Source organism: Triticum dicoccoides, chromosome 4A, assembly GCF_002162155.2.
Source record: "Triticum dicoccoides isolate Atlit2015 ecotype Zavitan chromosome 4A, WEW_v2.0, whole genome shotgun sequence".
Taxonomy (NCBI): domain Eukaryota; kingdom Viridiplantae; phylum Streptophyta; class Magnoliopsida; order Poales; family Poaceae; genus Triticum; species Triticum dicoccoides.
The window spans coordinates 667,850,617-667,873,638 of NC_041386.1; positions in this window are offsets into that span (position 1 = coordinate 667,850,617).

Here is a 23,022-nt window from a genome sequence, read left to right on the forward strand (position 1 = left end):
AGCAAGGCAAGTAACACATTGATCATACTCTTTCCATATCCAGTTTTCATTGCATTAGTTCAATCCTCAAACATTGCATGATTAGGATGTCTTCAATATGTGGGTTGGGAAGTAGTTGCTGAGGTAGAACCTATTGCCCTGTTTCATATCAAACCCTTGGGAGTTACTTCTACGCGTTGCTTATATTACCATGCTATGCTCGTAGACGTGGATTGGGTTTGAGTGATTTCCATGACAGATGTGAGATTTTTAATTAATGGTTTACTTAAGGTGGCAACTTAAATACACATCTGGGTGGATTGAGGCACCTGGGGTATCCAGTGATTGCCTATTTTTTTGGAAATCCCGGGGTATGCGTGTGATCTTCCTATGGACCGCCACCCAGGCTCAAAGGGAACTGAGATTATTCATGCTAGAAACTTCCGTGTGCAGCCACAAGCTATTATGGGCTCTAGCATAGTTGAGTAAGTTACGTGAAGCTCTTGAAGAGGTAGATCAGCAGGTAGTGGGTTTTGTAGGTTTGGTATGGTCTACCCGGAGTAGAGAGTTAATGTTTCTGAAAGACTGTGTCTCGGTCATCCGTTTCTCAAACACCATGTAGTGTGAGAAATCCAACGGAGGCGATCGAGTCTTGTGGGGAAAAGTGCACAAACCTCTGCAGAGTGTACAAACTAATCATGGTTAGCCGTGTCCCCGGTTATGGACAATTTGAGTATCTAGTACTTGAGTATTCACATGTATCTCAACACTCTTAATTAATATTGTTGGGTTGTAATGACTTGAATTTGGGATTGAGAGGGGGTTTACCGTATCAATAGTTTATCAACCACCATGATAGTTAAATTAAAATTTATTCCTTTGTTGTAGGAAAAAAATTTGCTTTCCGCAAAAACTATAACCTTAGAGCTTTCCACCAGCCATATATGCATGTAGTGATAGTATTACTCTGTTTCTACTCTACTGTGTTATACTGCCAGCATATTCCATGTGCTGACCCATTTTCGGGCTGCAACGTAATATGTTGCAGACTTTTCAGACGAGGAGTAAGGTTCGTTAGGTCGTTGCCGTGCAGCTCAGCTATGCCGTTGGAGTTGATGGACTCACTTTATCTTCCAAGCCTTCCGCTATTATCGCATTAGATGGCCTTAAGCCATATTATTGTAATAAGTTCTCTTTTGAGACATTCGATGTAATAAGTGTGTGGTTGCTACTCTGTTATAAATCCTTCGAGTACTATGCGTGTCAGCATTACTGATCCAGGGATGACACTGAGGCACAGAGACTTGACCGTTTGAGGTCAGGTCGCTACAAGATGGTATCAGAGCACACGCTGAGTATAGGACACGACCACTAAGATAAACCATAGGTCACTCTTCTCTACTCATTTCTGACTCCTCTCTCTTTCCACTCTTTAGGATGACGGAGAAGAAGAACAAGTTCACGCAACCGGATGAGGATATACCTTTTGGACGCCACTTGAAGGAAGTCACTAGGTACTTGAACATTGGAATACCTAGCTTCACCGGGACGTACAACGCCACCTTACCAGAAGAAGAGCGCTGGATGATTCAAGTACAAGTTCTAGGAAGAACGTTCTCGCCAACTTCTAAACCCATAGAATTTTCTTTTGAAGCACCAACCTGGAGTCTAGGCAAGAGCATGGAAGCCCACATTACCATGGAACACATTGGAGAAGTATACAACAGGGAACTCAAGGACACTACTTATCAGATATGTGGGCACCGAGATGAGCAATGGGAGATGATCAACACCAGGAAGGATAGATCTGTCACAGCTTTTATCCAGGAGCTAAACCAGCACATTCGACGCCAGGAGAACCAGATGTGCGCCGACATGATGGAATTGAAGAAGGCAAAGACTAGGATCATCGAGCTGGAAGAAGAACTCAAGTTCACACGCGATGGATATGAGGAAGAGATCAAGACGCTACTGGAGGAGAACGACGACCTGGTTAATAAGATCGGGATATTCATGGGAGGACCAGCACCGGGAGACGAAGACGACGACCCCACCTGCCCGGACAACTACATCATCATCGACGACACTGATTTTGATCCGAGTGATGATGACTATGAAGACGAAGCTGGAGCAGACATCATGGAATCTTCCACCGATCAAAATTTCTAGATGACCACCATACAATATTAGTAATTTTCCCCATGTATCAAGTAGTAGTGGAGCACTTTTGCGATAGTTTTAGACCAATGTATGCCCTTGCTTGATTGATTGAATGAAATGATTGTGTTTGTGTCATGTGCATATGGGTAGTGCTTCCCTACTAGACCTTTTCCTCTATTCTAATCTCTTCCATCTAAACCCCTCAGATGCCTCCGAGACGTGACACCGGTTTTGCTTTCCCACCGGAGCTCACCCAGTTGATCCAGCAGCAGAATGCTTTGATGCAATTGCTAGTTCAGAACCAGTGCAACAACAACAATAACAACAACAACAACAACCCGCCACCAGTGGACAACCTAGCCCGTTTTCTAAGGTTGCAGCCGCCGGTGTTCTCCAGTAGCACCGAGCCAATAGTTGCAGATGATTGGTTACGCCGTATCGGAAGGGAGTTAACCACCGCAGGGTGCACAGATGCGGAGAAGGTGCGCTTTGCCGCACACCAACTGGATGGACCCGCAGCAGCATGGTGGGAGAATTTGACAAGCACCTACCCTGTCGACACTGTCACATGGGCTCAGTTTTAGCAAGCCTTTCGTACTGCCCATGTTTCCACTAGAGCTATGCAGATGAAGAAGCGGGAGTTTCACAACTTACGCCAAGGGAACCGTACTGTTGGCCAGGACGTGGATGATTTTAGCAAGTTATCACGCTATGCCCCTGATGATGTGGCCACCGATGCCGCAAAGCAGGAGAAGTTTATGGAAGGGTTGAATGATGAGATGAGCATGCAGTTGATGGTGGCAACCTTTAACAACTACCAGGAGTTGGTAGATAAAGATCTTATGATTGAAGGGAAGCAGTAGCAGATTGGGAGCCGTAAGAGGAAGTATGGACAAGGGAAGTATAATTCAGGAGCTCAGCAGAAGCCTCGCTTAACCCCAAATTCGGGAGGACTCGTTCATAACCACGGAGGACATAACCACCCTGGAGGAGGATCGCATAATCACAATGGCGCTAAGAACGGAAATGGGAACGGAGCTAACAATAATCGCTCCAATCCAGCCACACCCGCCAAGAGAGACCTAAGTCAAGTTACTTGTTATAGTGCGGGAAGACAGGGCACTATGCCAATGATTGTCCTGAAGGAAGGAATGGAAACGAAAACGGGAGCGCTGGAAAGAAGCCTAACCCATTCAACAAAGGACAAGTGAACCAGGTTAACGTGGAGGAGGTTGAAGAACAGCCGGACGCGGTAATAGGTAAGTATTTGGTTAAGTCATTTACCGCTCTTATTCTTTTTGATACTAGTGCATCGCATTCATACATATCAAGGGGATTCGTGGATAAGTTTAACCTACCAACCCAAACCCTGAGGACCCCTCTTTTAGTGAGCTTGCCTGGAGCAGAGCATATGGCTAGCCGATGGTGCAACCAGATACCCGTAACCATTGGGACGCATGTTTTTCCGTCTGACCTAATTATCTTGGAGTCACAAGGATTGGATGTGATATTAGGTATGGACTGGATGTCAAGGTATGGAGGAAGTATTGACTACGCTAGTAAGTCAATTTATCTCACCACCCCGAAGGAAACAAGGATTAAGTACGTATCTAGGCATGTTCCTAGGAGGAACCAAGTGAATGCCCTCACGGGAGTTGTTCAGGAGGAAGTGCCTGTAGTAAAGGATTACCCGGATGTTTTCCCAGAAGAGTTACCCGGCATGCCACCGGATAGAGCCATTGAGTTTCTGATAGAGCTATTGCCAGGTACAGGACCCATATCCAAGAGACCCTTGTTGGGGAACGTAGTAATTTCAAAAAAATTCCTACGCACACGCAAGATCATGGTGATGCATAGCAACAAGAGGGGGAGTGTATCTTCATACCCTTGAAGATCGCTAAGCGGAAGCGTTTATCAACGCGGTTGATGTAGTCGTACGTCTTCACGATCCGACCGATCCAAGTACCGAACGCACGACACCTCCGAGTTCTGCACACGTTCAGCTCAATGACATCCTCGCCTTCTCGATCCAGCAAGACGGGCGAAGTAGTAGATGAGTTCCGGCAGCACGACGGCGTGGTGACGGTGTTGGTGAAGAACAATCTCCGCAGGGCTTCGCCTAAGCACTACGGAAACTATGACGGAGGATAAACTAGAGGGGATGGGGTTGCCGGCACACGGCTTGGTGTTTCTTGATGTGTCTTTGGTGCTAGCCCTGCCCCTCTATTTATATGTTGAGCCTTGGGGTCGAAACTTGGAGTAAAGCCTCCACAAAGTCGGTTTCACCCGAAAGGCAAGAGTCCTTCTCGGACTCCAGGGCCAGACGCCAGGGTTCCCGGCGTCTGGACCCAGACGCCAGGGACCCTGGCCTCTGGCCCCTGGACTCCGCAAAACTTCCTTTTGCGCTTTCTAAAAACCTTATGGGCTTTCCCCTTTGGCCCAAATAACGTGTTCTCGTACCCAAACATTTCGGGAAACATCCGGAACCCCTTCCGGTGAATTCCGGAACCCTTCCGGAGATCAAACACTATTATCCCATATATCAAACTTTATCTCCGGACCATTCCGGAGTTCCTCGTCATGTCCATGATCTCATCCGGGACTCCGAACAACATTCGGTTACCAACATACATAACTCATATAATACTATATCGTCAATGAAACGTTAAGCGTGCGGACCCTACGGATTCGAGAACTATGTAGACATGACCTAGAACTGTTTCGGTCAATAACCAATAGCGGGACCTGGATGCCCATATTGGCTCCCACATATTCTACGAAGATCTTTATCGGTCAAACCGCATAACAACATACGTTGTTCCCTTTGTCATCGGTATGTTACTTGCCCGAGATTCGATCGTCGGTATCTCAATACCTAGTTCAATATCGTTACCGGCAAGTCTCTTTACTCGTTCCGTAATACATCATCTCACAACTAACTCATTAGTTGTAATGCTTGCAAGGCTTATAGTGATGTGCATTACCGAGAGGGCCCAGAGATACCTCTCCGACAATCAGAGTGACAAAACCTAATCTCGAAATACGCCAACCCAACATGTACCTTCGGAGACACCTGTAGTACTCCTTTATAATCACCCAGTTACGTTGTGATGTTTGGTAGCACCCAAAGTGTTCCTCCGGTAAACGGGAGTTGCATAATCTCATAGTTACAGGAATATGTATAAGTCATGAAGAAAGCAATAGCAATATACTAAACGATCAAGTGCTAGGCTAACGGAATGGGTCATGTCAATCACATCATTCTCCTAATGATGTGATCCCGTTAATCAAATGACAACTCATGTCTATGGTTAGGAAACATAACCATCTTTGATTAACGATCTAGTCAAGTAGAGGCATACTAGTGACACTCTTGTTTGTCTATGTATTCACACATGTATTATGTTTCCGGTTAATACAATTCTAGCATGAATAATAAACATTTATCATGATATGAGGAAATAAATAATAACTTTATTATTGCCTCTAGGGCATATTTCCTTCAACCCTATCGGATGCCCGCAAATGATCTGGAGGAAATTAAGAAGCAGATCAAGGAGTTGTTGGAGAAAGGTTATATTCAAAGGAGTTCATCACCTTGGGGAGCTCCAGTACTTTTGGTGGAGAAGAAGGATAAATCCCTAAGGATGGTTGTTGATTATCGAGCCTTGAACGAAGTAACCGTTAAGAACAAGTATCCACTACCGATGATCAATGATCTGTTTGATCAGCTGCAAGGAGCTAAGGTGTTTTCGAAGATTGATCTGCGATCAGGATACCATCAATTGAAGATCCAAGAGAAGGATATACCAAAGACAATGTTTACTACGCGGTATGGATTATACGAGTATACGGTCATGTCGTTTGGACTGACAAACGCCCCTGCCTATTTCATGAGTATGATGAACAAAGTGCGAATTTTATCAGTCCAAACTTTTTTCATCATACTCATACTCATGAAATAGGCAGGGGCGTTTGTCAGTCCAAACGACATGGATTAGTTTTCGAGAAACTCACGGAACACCAATTATACGCCAAGTTCAACAAGTGCGAATTTTGGTTGAAAGAGGTTGAATTTCTTGGGCATGTTATATCAGGAGAAGGTATAGCAGTGGACCCCAGCAAGGTTCAGTCGGTCACTGAATGGTTGGCACCCACTTCAGTTGGCGAGATCCGCAGTTTCCTTGGACTTGCTGGATATTACCGGAGATTCATTGAGAATTTTTCCAAGCTGGCAGAACCAATGACTGAACTATTGAAGAACGATAATAAGTTTATTTGGACGGAAGATTGCGAGGCAAGTTTCTAGGAGTTGAAGAAACGTTTGACTATGGCCCCAGTACTAACGTTGCCAGATATACATAAGGAGTTTCAAGTATATTGCGACGCCTCATGATTGGGACTGGGATGTGTGCTTATGCAGGATGGAAAAGTTGTTTCGTATGCCTCACGACAACTCAAGCCCCACGAGTTGAACTATGCCACCCATGATTTGGAGTTAGCAGCTGTAGTGCATGCATTAAAGACTTGGAGACATTATCTTATTGGGAACCGTTGTGATGTGTACACGGATCATAAGAGTTTGAAATATATCTTCACCCAAAAGGAGCTGAACCTTAGTCAGAGAAGATGGTTGGAACTTATAAAGGACTACGATATGAAGCTACACTATCATCTAGGTAAGGCCAATGTTGCAGCAGACGCTTTAAGCCGGAAGAGTTATGCTAACATACTTGAAAGTAAGGGATTGCCAAAGGAGCTAGCCGAGGATATCATGGAACTTCGATTGGAGATTGTTCCACGAGGTTTCGTTGCAACAATGGAGGTTCAGTCAACCTTGTTAAACAAAATTCGAGAAGCTCAGAAGGAGGACAAAGAGATTGTGGAAATAAAGGAGAAGATGAGCGAAGGAAAGGCCAAAGGTTTTCGCGAGGATGAGCACGATACCTTATGGTTTGAGGACCGAGTTTATGTGCCCAATAACCCAGAGATCAGGAAGTTAATATTTCAGGAGGCTCATGACTCAGCATACTCAATACACCCCGGAAACACCAAGATGTACTTGGATTTAAAGGAACGTTTCTGGTGGACTGGTATGAAGAAGGATATCGCTGAGTATGTAGCCGTATGTGATGTATGTCAAAGAGTGAAGGCAGAGCATACAAAGCAAGCATGACTATTGCAGCCTATGCCGATACCCGAATGGAAGTGGGATAAACTTGGCATGGACTTTATCACTAGACTACCCAGGACAAAAGCAGGATATGACTCAATATGGGTAGTAGTGGATCGCTTGACCAAAGTGGCTCATTTTATTCTGGTGAAAACCACTTATACAAGTGCAAAGTTGGCCAAAATATATATGTCCAGGATCGTATGTTTGCATGGAGTTCCGAGGAGCATCGTATCAGATAGAGGGACGCAGTTTACTTCGAAGTTTTGTCATCAGTTACACCAGACTTTGGGTACGAGATTGGAGTTCAGTACATCATTCCACCCGCAGACAGATGGACAGACCGAGAGAGTCAACCAGATACTGGAAGATATGTTGAGAGCTTGTGCGCTAGACTATGGATCTAGTTGGGATGACAATTTGCCCTACGCTGAATTCTCATACAACAACAGATATCAAGCCAGTTTGAAGATGGCACCGTTCGAAGCTTTGTATGGACGTAGATGCAAAACACCATTGATGTGGGACGAGGTAGGAGACCGACAGCTGTTTGGACCAGACTTGATCAAAGAGTCTGAGGAGAAGGTTAAGTTGATTCGGGATAGACTGAAGATAGCTCAGTCCAGGAAGAAAAGTTATGCAGACTCGAAATGCAAGGAGGTTACCTATAAAATCAGAGATCGAGCATTTCTGCGAGTATCACCCTTGCGAGGGGTGAAATGATTCGGAGTTAAGGGAAAATTAGCCCCGAGGTTTGTAGGACCATATCGTGTTTTGGAAAGGATGGGAGAAGTTGCCTACAAGTTGGAATTACCTGAGGGATTGTCAGGAATTCATGATGTGTTCCATGTCTCACAGCTGAAGAAGTGCCATGCTGAGATGGCCGATATACCGTTAAGAGATACCGTACCCTTGGAGGCAATTCAGCTGGACAGTGATTTGACGTATGAGGAGAAACCAGTTAAGATTCTTGAGTTTGCCAGCCACCATACCGAGGATGAAGCCACCTGGGAACGAGAGGATGATCTTCGCAAGGACCACCCGCACCTATTTTCTGACCAACCTAAATCTCGAGGGCGAGATTCATCGTAAGGGGGGTAGGTTTGTAACATCCCAAATTTTCAAATTTGGAATGTTATACATAGATCATCCATGCATATCATATTTTATTGTGTTTCCGTTTTGAAATCCTCGAAATCCTAAGCAACTCAAGGACCCTCGGAGAGAGTTGGGGATTTCCCGATTTTTCATATTTGACTTTGTATCAAATAGTAAAACGAGGATTTTTGATTTTAATCATTTTTCTCTCCAAAAAATATTTCTTATAAAAATATATGAGAGGAGATAATATGACTTCTCCAATACAATTGAAATATTGGAAGAAAAATTCTAAAATCATTTATTTGTTTTTATTTGAGTTTATTTGGATTTTATTTGCATTAGAAAAATATGCACGTTTTTAAAATTGCATTTTACGGCCAAGAAGATGTTCATCTCGTTCTAAATATTTTATTTAGACGATGAAAATTTGTTTTGGCATTTTTAGGTTTTTATTTTATTTTATAGGATTTATTTTTTCTGTCGGCGTAATTTTTTTAAAAAAAATTCCAGCGCCGACTGGGCCGAAGCCTAGCCGAGCCGGCCCACCTCCCCGCGCGCGCCGTCTCCCGCACGGAGACCGAGCCGCCGCCGCCTCGGACGAGGAGTCCGGCCGGGACTTCTCCTCGCCGCGCCTTGGCCCCTCCTCCAAGCCGCCACCCCCCTTTTATATACGCCGCCACCCCCCCAAACCGCCACCACCACCAGCCCCGCCGCCCCGAGCCGCGCGCCTCGCCGCCCATGGAGCCGAGCGCCGCCGCCGCCGCTTGCCGCCGCCGCCGCCGCTTGCCGCCCCACTGCTGCCAAACCCCGCCGCCCCGAGAGCCGCCGCCCCGCCGCCCAACCCTGCCTCGCCGGAGCCTCCTCGTCGAGGTACCGCGCCGAACCGTCGCCGTCGTTTTTTTAAAAACCGTTCGGTTTTTTTAGAAACCCCAGATCAGTTTTTTTAGTTTCGGTTCGCCGGTTTTCTCGGTTCGTTTATTTAACGGATGTTCGTCCGTACGTTCATTTAAATGAAGGGTTGTCTTCCATTAGTTATAGATAACGAATGCTCGTTCGATAGTCTGTTCGTCAGATTTCTTTTATCAGATTTATCCGCGATTATTTTTCAGTCGCGATTTCTGATCCGATCTTAATTTCTGTTTTTCTTCGCGCTCGTTAGTCGGATTCAGGTGATTCAAACACCTAGAGTTTTGTATCGAGACTCTCTTTCTGTTTAATCAACTTAAACAAAGTTTTGGTACTGTAAAATTTGACCTTAGTTCAGATTAGTAAACGGATCTTGTTTCTTTCGCCGTTTGAGTTTCGTTGCTCTGTTTGGTTTGATTCTTTTTGCAAACCAGAGTTCTTAAGTTGAACTCTCTGGTCAATCTCTTTCATTTGGAGTTTTACTCGCGTCTTTGCTAGTTGCTTATGTATATTACTGTTTGTTTGCGATAGAATTCCCGGAGTGCGAAGCGTGTTACTACGAGTCTCTAGGATTCACGGATCGTCAGCAAGGCAAGTAACACATTGATCATACTCTTTCCATATCCAGTTTTCATTGAATTAGTTCAATCCTCAAACATTGCATGATTAGGATGTCTTCAATATGTGGGTTGGGAAGTAGTTGCTGAGGTAGAACCTATTGCCCTGTTTCATATCAAACCCTTGGGAGTTACTTCTACGCGTTGCTTATATTACCATGCTATGCTCGTAGACGTGGATTGGGTTTGAGTGATTTCCATGACAGTGTGAGATTTTTAATTAATGGTTTACTTAAGGTGGCAACTTAAATACACATCTGGGTGGATTGAGGCGCCTGGGGTATCTAGTGATTGCCTGTTTTTTGAGAAATCCCGGGGTATCCGTGTGATCTTCCTATTGACCGCCACCCAGGATCAAAGGGAACTGAGATTATTCATGCTAGAAACTTCCGTGTGTAGCCACAAGCTATTATGGGCTCTAGCATAGTTGAGTAAGTTACGTGAAGCTCTTGAAGAGGTAGATCAGCAGGTAGTGGGTTTTGTAGGTTTGGTATGGTCTACCCGGAGTAGAGAGTTAATGTTTCTGAAAGACTGTGTGTCGGTCATCCGTTTCTCAAACACCATGTAGTGCGAGGAATCCAATGGAGGCGATCGAGTCTTGTGGGGAAAAGTGCGCAAACCTCTGCAGAGTGTACAAACTAATCATGGTTAGCCGTGTCCCCGGTTATGGACAATTTGAGTATCTAGTACTTGAGTATTCACATGTATCTCAACACTCTTAATTAATATTGTTGGGTTGTAATGACTTCAATTTGGGATTGAGAGGGGGTTTACCTTCTCAATATTTTATCAATCACCATGATAGTTAAATTAAAATTTATTCCTTTGTTTTAGGGAAAAATTTGCTTTTCGCAAAACTATAACCTTGAGCTTTCCACCAGCCATATATGCATGTAGTGATAGTATTACTCTGTTTCTACTCTACTGTGTTATACTGCCAGCATATTCCATGTGCTGACCCATTTTCGGGCTGTAATGTATTATGTTGCAGACTTTTCAGACGAGGAGTAAGATTCGTTAGGTCGTTGCCGTGCAGCTCAGCTATGCCGTTGGATTTGATGGTCTCACTTTATCGCATTAGATGGTCTTAAGCCATATTATTGTAATAAGTTCTCTTTTGAGACATTCGATGTAATAAGTGTGTGATTGCTACTCTGTTATAAATCCTTCGAGTACTGTGCGTGTCAGCATTACTGATCCAGGGATGACACTGAGGCACAGAGACTCGACCGTTTGAGGTCGGGTCGCTACAGTTGAACGCGGAGGTGCCATTGTTCGGCGCTAAGATCGGAATCCACCGCGATCTGAATCGCTTCGAGTACGACTCCCTCATCCGCGTTCTTGTAACACTTCCGTATCACGGTCTTCAAGGGTATGAAGATGCACTCCTCTCTCTCTCGTTGCTAGTTACTCCATAGATTGATTTTGGTGATGCGTAGAATTTTTTAATTTCTGCAACGATCCCCAACAGTGGCATCATGAGCTAGGTCTATGCGTAGTTTCTATGCACGAGTAGAACACAATTTTGTTGTGGGCATAGATTTTGTCAATTTACTTGCCACTACTAGTCTTATCTTGTTTCGGCGGCATCGTGGGATGAAGCGGCCCAGACCGACCTTACACGTACGCTTACGTGAGATAGGTTCCACCGACTGACATTCACTAGTTGCATAAGGTGGCTAGCGGGTGTCTGTCTCTCCCACCTTAGTCGGATCAGATTCGATGAAAAGGGTCCTTTTGAAGGGTAAATAGAAATTGGCATATCACGTTGTGGTTTTGACGTAGGTAAGAAATGTTCTTGCTAGAACCCTATTGCAGCCACGTAAAAACATGCAACAACAATTAGAGGACGTCTAACTTGTTTTTGCAACATATGCCTTGTGATGTGATATGGCCAAAAAGGATGTGATGAATGAAATATATCTGATGTATGAGATTGATCATGTTCTTGTAATAGGAATCACGACTTGCATGTCGATGAGTATGACAACCGGCAGGAGCCATAGGAGTTGTCTTTATTTATTGTATGACCTGCGTGTCACTTAATAACGCCATGTAATTACTTCACTTCATTGCTAAACCATTAGCCATAGTAGTAGAAGTAATAGTTGGCGAGACAACTTCATGGAGATCATGATGATGGAGATCATGCTGTCATGCCGGTGATGATGATGATCATGGCGCCCCGAAGATGGAGATCAAAAGGAGCAAAATGATATTGTCCATATCATGTCACTATTTGATTGCATGTGATGTTATCATGTTTTTGCATCTTATTTGCTTAGAACGACGGTAGTAAATGAGATGATCCCTCATAAGAATTTCAAGAAAGTGTTCCCCCTAACTGTGCGCTGTTGCAAAAGTTCGTTGTTTCGAAGCACCACGTGATGATCGGGTGTGATAGATTCTAACGTTCACATACAACAGGTTTAAGACAGATTTACACATGCAAAAACACTTAGGTTGACTTGACGAGCCTAGCATGTACAGACATGGCCTCGGAACACAAGAGACCGAAAGGTCGAACATGAGTCGTATAGAAGATATGATCAACATGAAGATGTTCACCGATGATGACTAGTCCGTCTCACGTGATAATCGGACACGGCCTAGTTTACTCGGATCATGGATCACTTAGATGACTAGAGGGATGTCTATCTGAGTGGGAGTTCATTAAATAATTTGATTAGATGAGCTTAATTATCATGAACTTAGTCTAAAACTTTTGCAATATGTCTTGTAGATCAAATGGCCCATGCTAATGTTGCCCTCAACTTCAACGTGTTCCTAGAGAAAACCAAGTAGAAAGACGATGGCAGCAACTATACGGGCTGGGTCCGGAAGTTGAGGATCATCCTCATAGCTGCCAAAAGAGCATATGTCCTAGATGCACCGCTTGGTGAAGCACCCGTTTTCCCAGCAACTCAAGACGTTATGAATGCCTGGCAGTCGCGTAGTGAGGATTATTCCCTGGTTCAATGCGACATGCTTTACAGCTTAGAATCGGGGCTCCAAAAGCTTTTTGAGAAGCACGGAGCATATGAGATGTTCCAAGAGCTGAAAATGGTTTTCCAAGCTCATGCCCGGGTCGAGAGATATGAAGTATCCGACAAGTTCTACAGTTGTAAGATGGAGGAGAATGGTTCTGTCAGCGAGCACATACTCAAAATGTCTGGGATGCACAACCGCTTATCTCTGCTGGGAGTTAATCTCCCGGATGACGCTGTCATTGACAGAATCCTCCAATCGCTCCCACCTAGCTACAAGAGCTTTGTGATGAACTACAATATGCAGGGGATGGTGAAAACCATTCCTGAGGTATTTTCAATGCTGAAATCAGCGGAGGTGGAGATCAAAAAGGAACATCAAGTGTTGATGGTCAATAAAACCACTAGTTTCAAGAAAGGCAAGGGTAAGAAGAACTTCAAGAAGGACGGCAAGGGAGTTGCCGCGCCCGGTAAGCCAGTTACCGGGAAGAAGCCAAAGCACGGACCCAAACCTGAGACTGAGTGCTTTTATTGCAAGGGAAACAGTCACTGGAAGCGGAACTGCCCCAAGTACTTACCGGATAAGAAGGCCGGCAACACCAAAGGTATATGTGATATACATGTTATTGATGTGTACCTTACCAAAACTCATAGTAGCTCCTGGGTATTTGATACCGGTGTGGTTGCTCATATTTGTAACTCAAAACAGGAGCTGCGGAATAAGCGAAGACTGGCGAAGGACGAGGTGACGATGTGCGTCGAGAATGGTTCCAAGGTCGATGTGATTGCCGTTGGCATGCTACCTCTACATTTACCTACGGGATTAGTTTTAAACCTCAATAATTGTTATTTAGTGCCAGCTTTGAGCATGAAAAATGTATCTGGATCTTGTTTAATACGAGATGGCTACTCATTTAAATCCGAGAATAATGGCTGTTCTATTTATATGAGAGATATGTTTTATGGTCATGCCCCGCTGGTCAATGGTTTATTCTTAATGAATCTTGAACGTGATGTTACACATATTCATAGTGTGAATACCAAAAGATGTAAGATCGATAATGATAGTCCCACATATCTGTGGCACTGCCGCCTTGGTCATATTGGTGTCAAACGCACGAAGAAGCTCCATGCAGATGGACTTTTGGAGTCTCTTGATTTCGAATCATTTGACACGTGTGAACCATGCCTCATGGGCAAAATGACCAAGACTCCGTTCTCCGGAACAATGGAGCGAGCAACCGACTTATTGGAAATTATACATACTGATGTGTGCGGTCCAATGAGCGTTGAGGCTCGCGTTGGCTATCGTTATGTTCTCACCCTCACTGATGATTTAAGTAGATATGGGTATGTCTACTTAATGAAACACAAGTCTGAGACCTTTGAAAAGTTCAAGGAATTTCAGAATGAGGTAGAAAATCAATGTGACAGAAAAATAAAGTTCTTACGATCAGATCATGGGGGAGAATATTTAAGTCATGAGTTTGGTATGCACTTAAGGAAATGTGGAATTTTTTCACAACTCACGCCGCCTGGAACACCTCAGCGTAACGGGGTGTCCGAACGTCGTAATCACACTCTATTGGATATGGTGCGGTCTATGATGTCTCTTACCGATTTACCGCTATCATTTTGGGGATACGCTTTAGAGACAGCTACATTCACTTTAAATAGGGCACCATCTAAATCCATTGAGACGACACCGTATGAATTATGGTTTGGAAAGAAACCTAAGCTGTCGTTTCTAAAAGTTTGGGGATGCGATGCTTATGTCAAGAAACTTCAACCTGAAAAGCTCGAACCCAAGTCAGAAAAATGCATCTTCATAGGATACCCTAAGGAAACAATTGGGTATACCTTCTACCTCAGATCCGAAGGCAAGATCTTTGTTGCCAAGAATGGGTCCTTTCTGGAGAAAGAGTTTCTCTCAAAAGAAGTAAGTGGGAGGAAGGTGGAACTTGATGAAGTACTACCTCTTGAACTGGTAAGTAGCGCAGCTCAGGAAGATGTTCCCGTGGTGCCTGCACTGACTGGAGAGGAAGTTAATGATGATGATCAAGGTACTTCGGATCAAGTTACTACTAAACTTCGTAGGTCCACAAGGACACGTTCCACACCAGAATGGAATGGCAACCCTGTCCTGGAAATCATGTTGTTAGACAACGATGAACCTTCAAACTATGAAGAAGTGATGGCGAGCCCAGATTCCAACAAATGGCTAGAAGCCATGCAATCCGAGATAGGATCCATGTATGAAAACAAAGTATGGACTTTGACAGACTTGCCTGATGATCGGTGAGCGATAGAAAACAAATGGATCTTTAAGAGGAAGACGGACGCAGATGGTAATGTTACCATCTATAAGGCTCGACTTATCGCTAAGGGTTATCGACAAGTTCAAGGGGTTGACAACGATGAGACTTTCTCTCCCGTAGCGAAGCTAAAGTCCGTCCGAATCATGTTAGTAATTGCCGCATACTATGATTATGAGATATGGCAAATGGACGTCAAAACATCATTCCTTAACGGCTATCTTAAGGAAGAATTGTATATGATGTAGCCGGAAGGTTTTGTCGATCCTAAGAATGCTAACAAGGTGTTGCACATTCGCTTTGACGAGATGATCAAAGTATTTGGGTTTATGCAGTTATGGAGAAGCCTGCATTTACAAGAAAGTGAGTGGGAGCTCTGTAGCATTTCTCATATTATATGTGGATGACATACTTTTGATGGGAAATGATATATAACTGTTAGACAGCATAAAGGCCTACTTGAATAAGTGTTTTTCAATGAAGGACCTTGGAGAAGCTGCTTATATATTAGCCATCAAGATCAATAGAGATAGATCGAGATGCCTCATAGGTCTTTCACAAAGCACATACCTTGACAAGATATTGTAGAAGTTCAATATGGATCAGTCCAAGAAGGGGTTCTTGCCTGTGTTGCAAGGTGTGAAATTGAGCTCAGCTCAATCCCCGACCACGGGAGAAGATAAAGAAAAGATGAGTGTCATCCCCTATGCCTCGGCCATAGGGTCTATTATGTATGCCATGCTGTGTACCAGACCTAATGTAAACCTTGCCGTAAGTTTGGTTGCAAGATACCAAAGTAATCCCAGCATGGAACACTAGACAACGGTCTAGAATATCCTGAAGTACGTGAAAAGGACTAAGGATATGTTTCTCGTTTATGGAGGTGACGAAGAGCTCGTCGTAAATGGTTACGTCGATGCTAGCTTCGACACAGATCTGGATGACTCCAAGTCACAAACCGGATACATGTATATTTTGAATGGAGGGGCGGTAAGCTGGTGCAGCAGTAAGCAAAGCATCGTGGCGGGATCTACATGTGAAGCGGAGTACATGGCAGCCTCGGAGGCAGCACATGAAGCAATCTAGATGAAGGAGTTCATCATCGACCTAGGAGTTATTCCCAATACGTCGGGGCCGATCACTCTCTTCTGTGACAACACTGGAGCTATTGCCCTTGCCAAGGAGCCCAGGTTTCACAAGAAGACCCGGCACATCAAGCGCCGCTTCAACTCCATTCGTGAAAATGTTCAAGATGGAGACATAGATATTTGCAAAGTGCATACGGATCTAAATGTCGCAGATCCGTTGACTAAACCTCTTCCGCGAGCAAAACATGATCAACACGAGAACTCTATGGGTGTTCGATTCATCACAGTGTAACTAGATTATTGACTCTAGTGCAAATGGGAGACTGTTGGAAATATGCCCTAGAGGCAATAATAAAATGATTATTATTATATTTCCTTGTTCATGATAATTGTCTATTATTCATGCTATAATTGTATTAACCGGAAATAGTGATACATGTGTGAATACATAGACCACAACATGTCCCTAGTGAGCCTCTAGTTGACTAGCTCGTTGATCAACAGATGGTCATGGTTTCCTGACTATGGACATTGGATGTCATTGATAACGAGATCACATCATTAGGAGAATGATGTGATGGACAAGACCCAATCCTAAGCATAGCACAAGATCATGTCGTTCTTTTGCTAAAGCTTTTCTAAATGTCAAGTATCAGTTCCTCAGACCATGAGATTGTGTAACTCCCGGATACCTCGGAGTGCTTTGGGTGTAACAAACGTCACAACGTAACTGGGTGACTATAAAGGTGCACTACAGGCATCTCCGAAAGTGTCTGTTGGGTTGGCACGAATCGAGACTGGGATTTGTCACTCCGTATGACAGAGAGGTATCTCTAGGCTCACTTGGTAATGCATCATCATAATGAGCTCAATGTTACTAAGTGGTTAGTGACGGGATCATGCATTATGTAACGAGTAAAGTGACTTGCCGGTAACGAGATTGAACAAGGTATTGGGATACCGACGATCGGATCTTGGGCAAGTAACGTACCAATTGATAAAGGGAATTGTATACGGGATTACTTGAGTCCTCGACATCGTGGTTCATCCGATGAGATCATCGTGGAACATGTGGGAGCCAACATGGGTATCCAGATCCCGCTGTTGGTTATTGGCCGGAGAGCTGTCTCGGTCATGTCTGTGTGATTCCCGAACCCATAGGGTCTACACACTTAAGGTTCGATGACGCTAGGTGTCGTGGAATTAACACGTCAGATGTCCTTAGTGTGAGGACTTAGTCGCGAGGCCAACGCATCTATGTGGTAGCTTGAGAGGGGTTGAGCGGAATCGAGAGACGCAACACAAGACAAGGGTTTAGACAGCTTTGGGCCCCGAGAAACATCATCCGATAAAAACCCTACATGCTGTTTGAGGCTAGATCTCATTATCATCACGAGGGAGTCGCCGTAAACCGGCTCTCCTCTAGTTGTGTCTAGCCCTAGAGATTGTTGTTTTCTTGTCCCTCTTGGGGTGCCCTGCCCCTCCTTATATAAGTTGAAGGGGCGGGTTACATGTGGAGTCCTATTAGGATTAGGACTAGTCTATTACAAGTGGAATCCTAGTCTGCCCCCTTAAGGAAAAACTCTTTATGTATTTCCTTGTAAACCGGCCCACCATAGCATAAGCCGGTGTTCTAGGCCTTGGGCCTTGTAATCCGTCTGACCCGCCTGCCGGATTACCAATGAATCTTGCACCACCAGGTCCAAGTGGGTCGGCGGTGAATCGCCAAACTCTAGCAGGGTCATACATCCGGCGGTTTATACCGCGGGGTATATCCCCGACATTAGCCCCCAGTTTAATTTGGATTCTTCCATGTTAAACTGATCTGGAACATAAGCACAAGAACAAATTTGTCGGGTTGTGATCTGTTTTAAATATTCTTGTAAACCGGCACTTGATCATCCTTAAATCCTTGTCATTTCTTCCTTCTAAAAAATCCGAGTCAATAGACCAGCTTCATAATCAATTTGCTTGCAGAAGATATTTTGTAAATAAAGAATCCATTTGAATCAGCCTTCAATGCTCTTATTTGACAAAAATATTGGTCTTGAAATATTCAACTGCTATTCAGCCGATTTGAAAATGTAGAACTTGCCGGGTTATGATTACCACCATTGTCGGGTTATAAAAACTGATAATTCTGGGCCATGATTGTTGCCAACGCCAGTTCATGATTGTTCCTAACGTTGGTTCATGATTGTTGATGATGCCGGGTTGCAGACACAGGGTCATAATGATTGGTGACGCCGAGTCAATCTGGTTTGCTCAAAACAGAGAATTTGAAAATAGTTCTTCGATAATAATATAATACCTGTAGCCCCCAAGTCTTGAGCAGAACAAAGTGATGGCTTAAGACTTGCCTAAACATCAATATTTCCACTCTTTTGAAGAAATCCATGTTGTTCATCTCAGTCACTATCAAAAACTGAATACTCCAGATATGTAGCCCCCAAGTGTCGGGTTGTCATGCTTGCAGCAACCTGGGACTTGAAATTGTCTTATGCTCATAAAAACTTCAACCAGTGTAGCCCCCAAGGGCCGGGTCATTATGCAATAATGAGCAGGGACTTTGTAAATATAATCATGTAGATTTGAGCAATGATGTATAGCCCCCAAGGGCCGACTCAGTAAGATAATATTGAGCTGGGACTTTGATATATACTTCAATAAAAATAACATCATATGATGTACCCCCCATCATGGGGCTTGAATCCACGTCCACAAGGTTAAGAGCCTTGTGCTTTACCAACTGAGTAGTGGACCTTTCAATATAATGGATAAAAAGCTTTGTACCTTGAATTGTTGACAAGAGCAATTGGTAGCCCCCAAGGGCCGGCTCATTATGATGTGATGAGTCGAGTCTTCAACAAGGTGAGCAAATAATGACTTTGCATTAGCCCCCAAGTATCATGGTGCATGCTTGCAGCGACATGAGACTTTTGTATTTGATGTAATCTCAACTTAAATAATGTAGCCTCCAAGTGCCGGGTTGTAAGCCTGCAGCAATTCGGGACTATTCCTTCAATTATAGAATAAATCATATCCATTGATAATAGCCCTTAAGCTAAAGCGACTTTGAAAACCTTAATCATAATACTGGTTGTTGACGACCATAATAAAAATCCAGCCATGTTGGCTATTTGAATAATATACGCAATGATTTATAAGCGCATAACTCCAATGGCGCAATCCAAATATATACTGGCGACTTATAGTCCAAAGCCAGGCCGAGTTAATAAACACCGGATTATAAGTGATTATGTGGTAACAACTTGATAACTGGAAGCCACACCGGGTTAAGAAACACCGGCTTGATGTAATGACATATAGTTTGGCCGGGTCAGTAAACACCGGTTTAACTTAGAATTTGATCAAAAAAGAGATAAAACTTTGCAAAAAGCAAAAGAAAATAAAACTTGTAGTCGAGGCTTTTCGAGGGCTGCCAGGCCCAAATTCGAGGCTTTTCAAGGGCTGCCAGGCCGCTGAGTTAAACCATTTGACAAAGCCTTTTAAGATGGGCCTCGAACTAACCAATCGTCGTTTTAACTTTGACAAGTTCAGGGTCTCAATGAGAGTAACTGTCAAACGTTCGGCGGGTCATGCCAGGATTACCGGGATAGGAGTGGCTTACTTGATGAAGGCAGGTTAACCCGGGGTTTTAGGTGAATACACCAGGCTTCCATGCCGTGGGTCGATACCCAATTACAAGGGTCCTTTCAAACTCTTTGTTACTTTACACAAAGATCCCCCAAGTAACTTTGTGAGCTATGCTCAATGGGTGCCTATGTTTGAGTTGTGCGTAGAAACAAGACTCTCTTTGGCCCCTTGGGTGTGAAGCTCCCAAGCTGTATTGTGGCGTGATAGCCGGATTAATGGACAGAACTCCGCTTTATCAGCTAAAGCCCCCATGTAACCAATAATATGATAAGCCAATAAGGCGGGATACCTCATGTTTGAACCGCGCGTCAGGGCAGCAGGTTCTCTTTGGCAACCTTTAACTTTTTTGCAAGAGATAAATTCTTCTTGAACCGGGATTTTGAACCGGATATTGAGAGCTTCAATGCTTTATGGGAGACATCTTTCCCTTGAACCAGATATTAAACCGGAATCTTCATTTTCAACCCGAAATTTTCTAATGGCTTTTAAACTCAAACTTGCGAGAGACTAATCCTTTTTGAACCGGAAAATTCCTAAACCGGATTTGAGAGATTCATAGCTTTTTGGGGGAATAGATTTCCCTTGAACCGGATTTTAAACCGGCATTCTTTATTTTGAACCAGAAAGTTCTTCTGATGGCTTTTAAATTTTCACCAATAAGGCAGTAGCCTCCGGGTCCGGGTTATCTTTCCCTCCAACATCTTGGGGTTCTTGACTTTGCTGAAACTGGCCAGACTTGCTGAGTCATACCATTGTAGCCTCCGAGTCTCAAGGTGACTCGAGGAGTTGGCTTGATATTCTCCATATTTGACTGTGATACAAACCGGCATAAGTTGTATATCATTGGTGTTGATAGCACGATGTGGATCCACAGAAGGTTGAGGTGACTGCGGCGGATTATAAATGATCCGTATCAGCAACTCGGCCAATGGTTCCTTCCAACTGGCTATTTGAAATTAACCAAACTGTAGTGGCGGCGACTTGTGTGCCAGCCCATTGATCCATCTAGTGCAGACAACAGTTGATGATAATTTGATTCCAATTTGAAAGAAAACCGGGCTACCCAAGCCGTGACTTGCTTTATGCTCAATAAACACCTCATGCAGACAGGTGTGGCCCGGTGTGTTGATGTAGACCAGGCCGCGAGAGGCGGACGGAAAAGATGACCTCCGCATCAGAGGTGGCTCAAACAGTGAACCGGCCATGGTGTTGTAAACCGGCGCGGACAGGCGAGTTAACCACGTCATTTTGATGCAGTGATCAATTGTCCTGCATCAACAATGTTGCAGAGCAAGACAAAGATAAACTGCTCTATAATATGTACCAATAAAATATATTTTAGATGGATATCACCTGATGTGCCAGGCCGGAAATAATCCGCCAAGAAATTGGTGATCGCTAGGTGAAGTTGAAATCGCTCACGGGTGAACCGGCCGTGGCGTGATAAACCGGTGCGGACGGGTGACTCGGCCATGACATTTGTAAGCTGGCGCGGACAGGCGAGTTGTCCGCGGCGTTTGTAAGGCGGTGCGGACGGGCGAGTCGGCCGGCGCATTGATGTAAACTGCGCGGCACAGCCGAACGTGCCTCCGCGGTGTAATACCACCCCTTTTTCTTTTAATAGCCGTCCTGCATAAAAATATTACAGGCCAAAATAACTGTTGTCGGATGAGTTAACATGTACTGATAAAAATACATTTGAAAAATAACACCTGGTATTTTTTGTCGGATGAACACGAATACTGGCAGTAGATATTGTTAGATGTAATCCGGGCGAAACGACAGACGGTGATCCATTGCTGTGTACCCAAAATACGAGCTGGTTGCCCTCGTTCCTCACGTGATGAGGTGATGCGGTGGACGCGTGACGGTGGACCCCACCAGCCAGTAGGCAGGAGGGACAAGTGGACCACGGCTATATAGCCAGCTGTTAGCCAATAGGCAGGAGCGTGTGTTGTGTGTGTTGTTTCTCTGAAATTCTCCCCCAAACTGTACCTCTCCCCTTGGAAGAAATCCCCTCTCCCAAGTCTCGATCTCATCTCAATCCCCTCTCGATCCCAAATGCGTTGATGAGTTCGTGACATGTACCAAAGGTACTTTGTATAATGATGAGGAGTGCTTAGCACTATTTAACCCATCACTCGATCTCAGCCCAGTACAATAATAACTGGTCCAGTAATTTGTCTTCATGTCAGTTGCGGCTGGCTGGCCATGATGTGAACCATGGCAGTTGATTTTGGCCACTGATTTTGACTAATGAAGCACCACGTGGTGATGTACTAGTTGATGTCTCTTAATGTGCAGGAGCTAGGGAATCCATCAGACTTTGTTTCTCTTTGCATTAATTAGTATTTAGATCCTTGATCCAGCTAGGAGGCCAGCCCTAGTGGCTTGGCACACAGTTTGCAGACCTAAAAATCAGGGTGGCTTGGGAGTTCTGGATATCTTCACACAAAATAAAACTCTGCTCATGAAAAACCTTCATAAGTTTTACAATAGACATGACATCCCTTGGGTCAATCTAATTTGGGAAACATACTACAACAATGGGCAACTTCCAGGAGATCAAAAAGTGGGCTCATTTTGGTGGAAATCCAATCTTGCACTCATTGATCAGTTCAAAGCTATAGCAAGATGCAATGTGGGGGATGGCAAAACTGCTTTGTTCTGGGATGATATGTGGGACCAATTCATTCTCAAGCACAAGTTTGATCATCTATACTCCTTTGTTAGAAACCCTCAGACAAGTGTTCAACAAGTGATCAATACTGAATATCTACAAGACTTATTCCATCTGCCCCTAACTACACATGCATATGAGGAGTTCCTACAAATGGATGACATGTGCATTTCCATGAGACAATCAGAATACTTAGATGCTCTGGATACTTGGAATTACATCTGGGGCAATGAATTATATTCTTCAATCAAAGCATATAAGGTGCTAATTGGGCACAAACAAACCCCACCACATTTTTCATAGATTTGTAAAAGCTCCTGTCAGCCCAAGCATAAAGTTTTTTTCTGGATGCTTCTGCA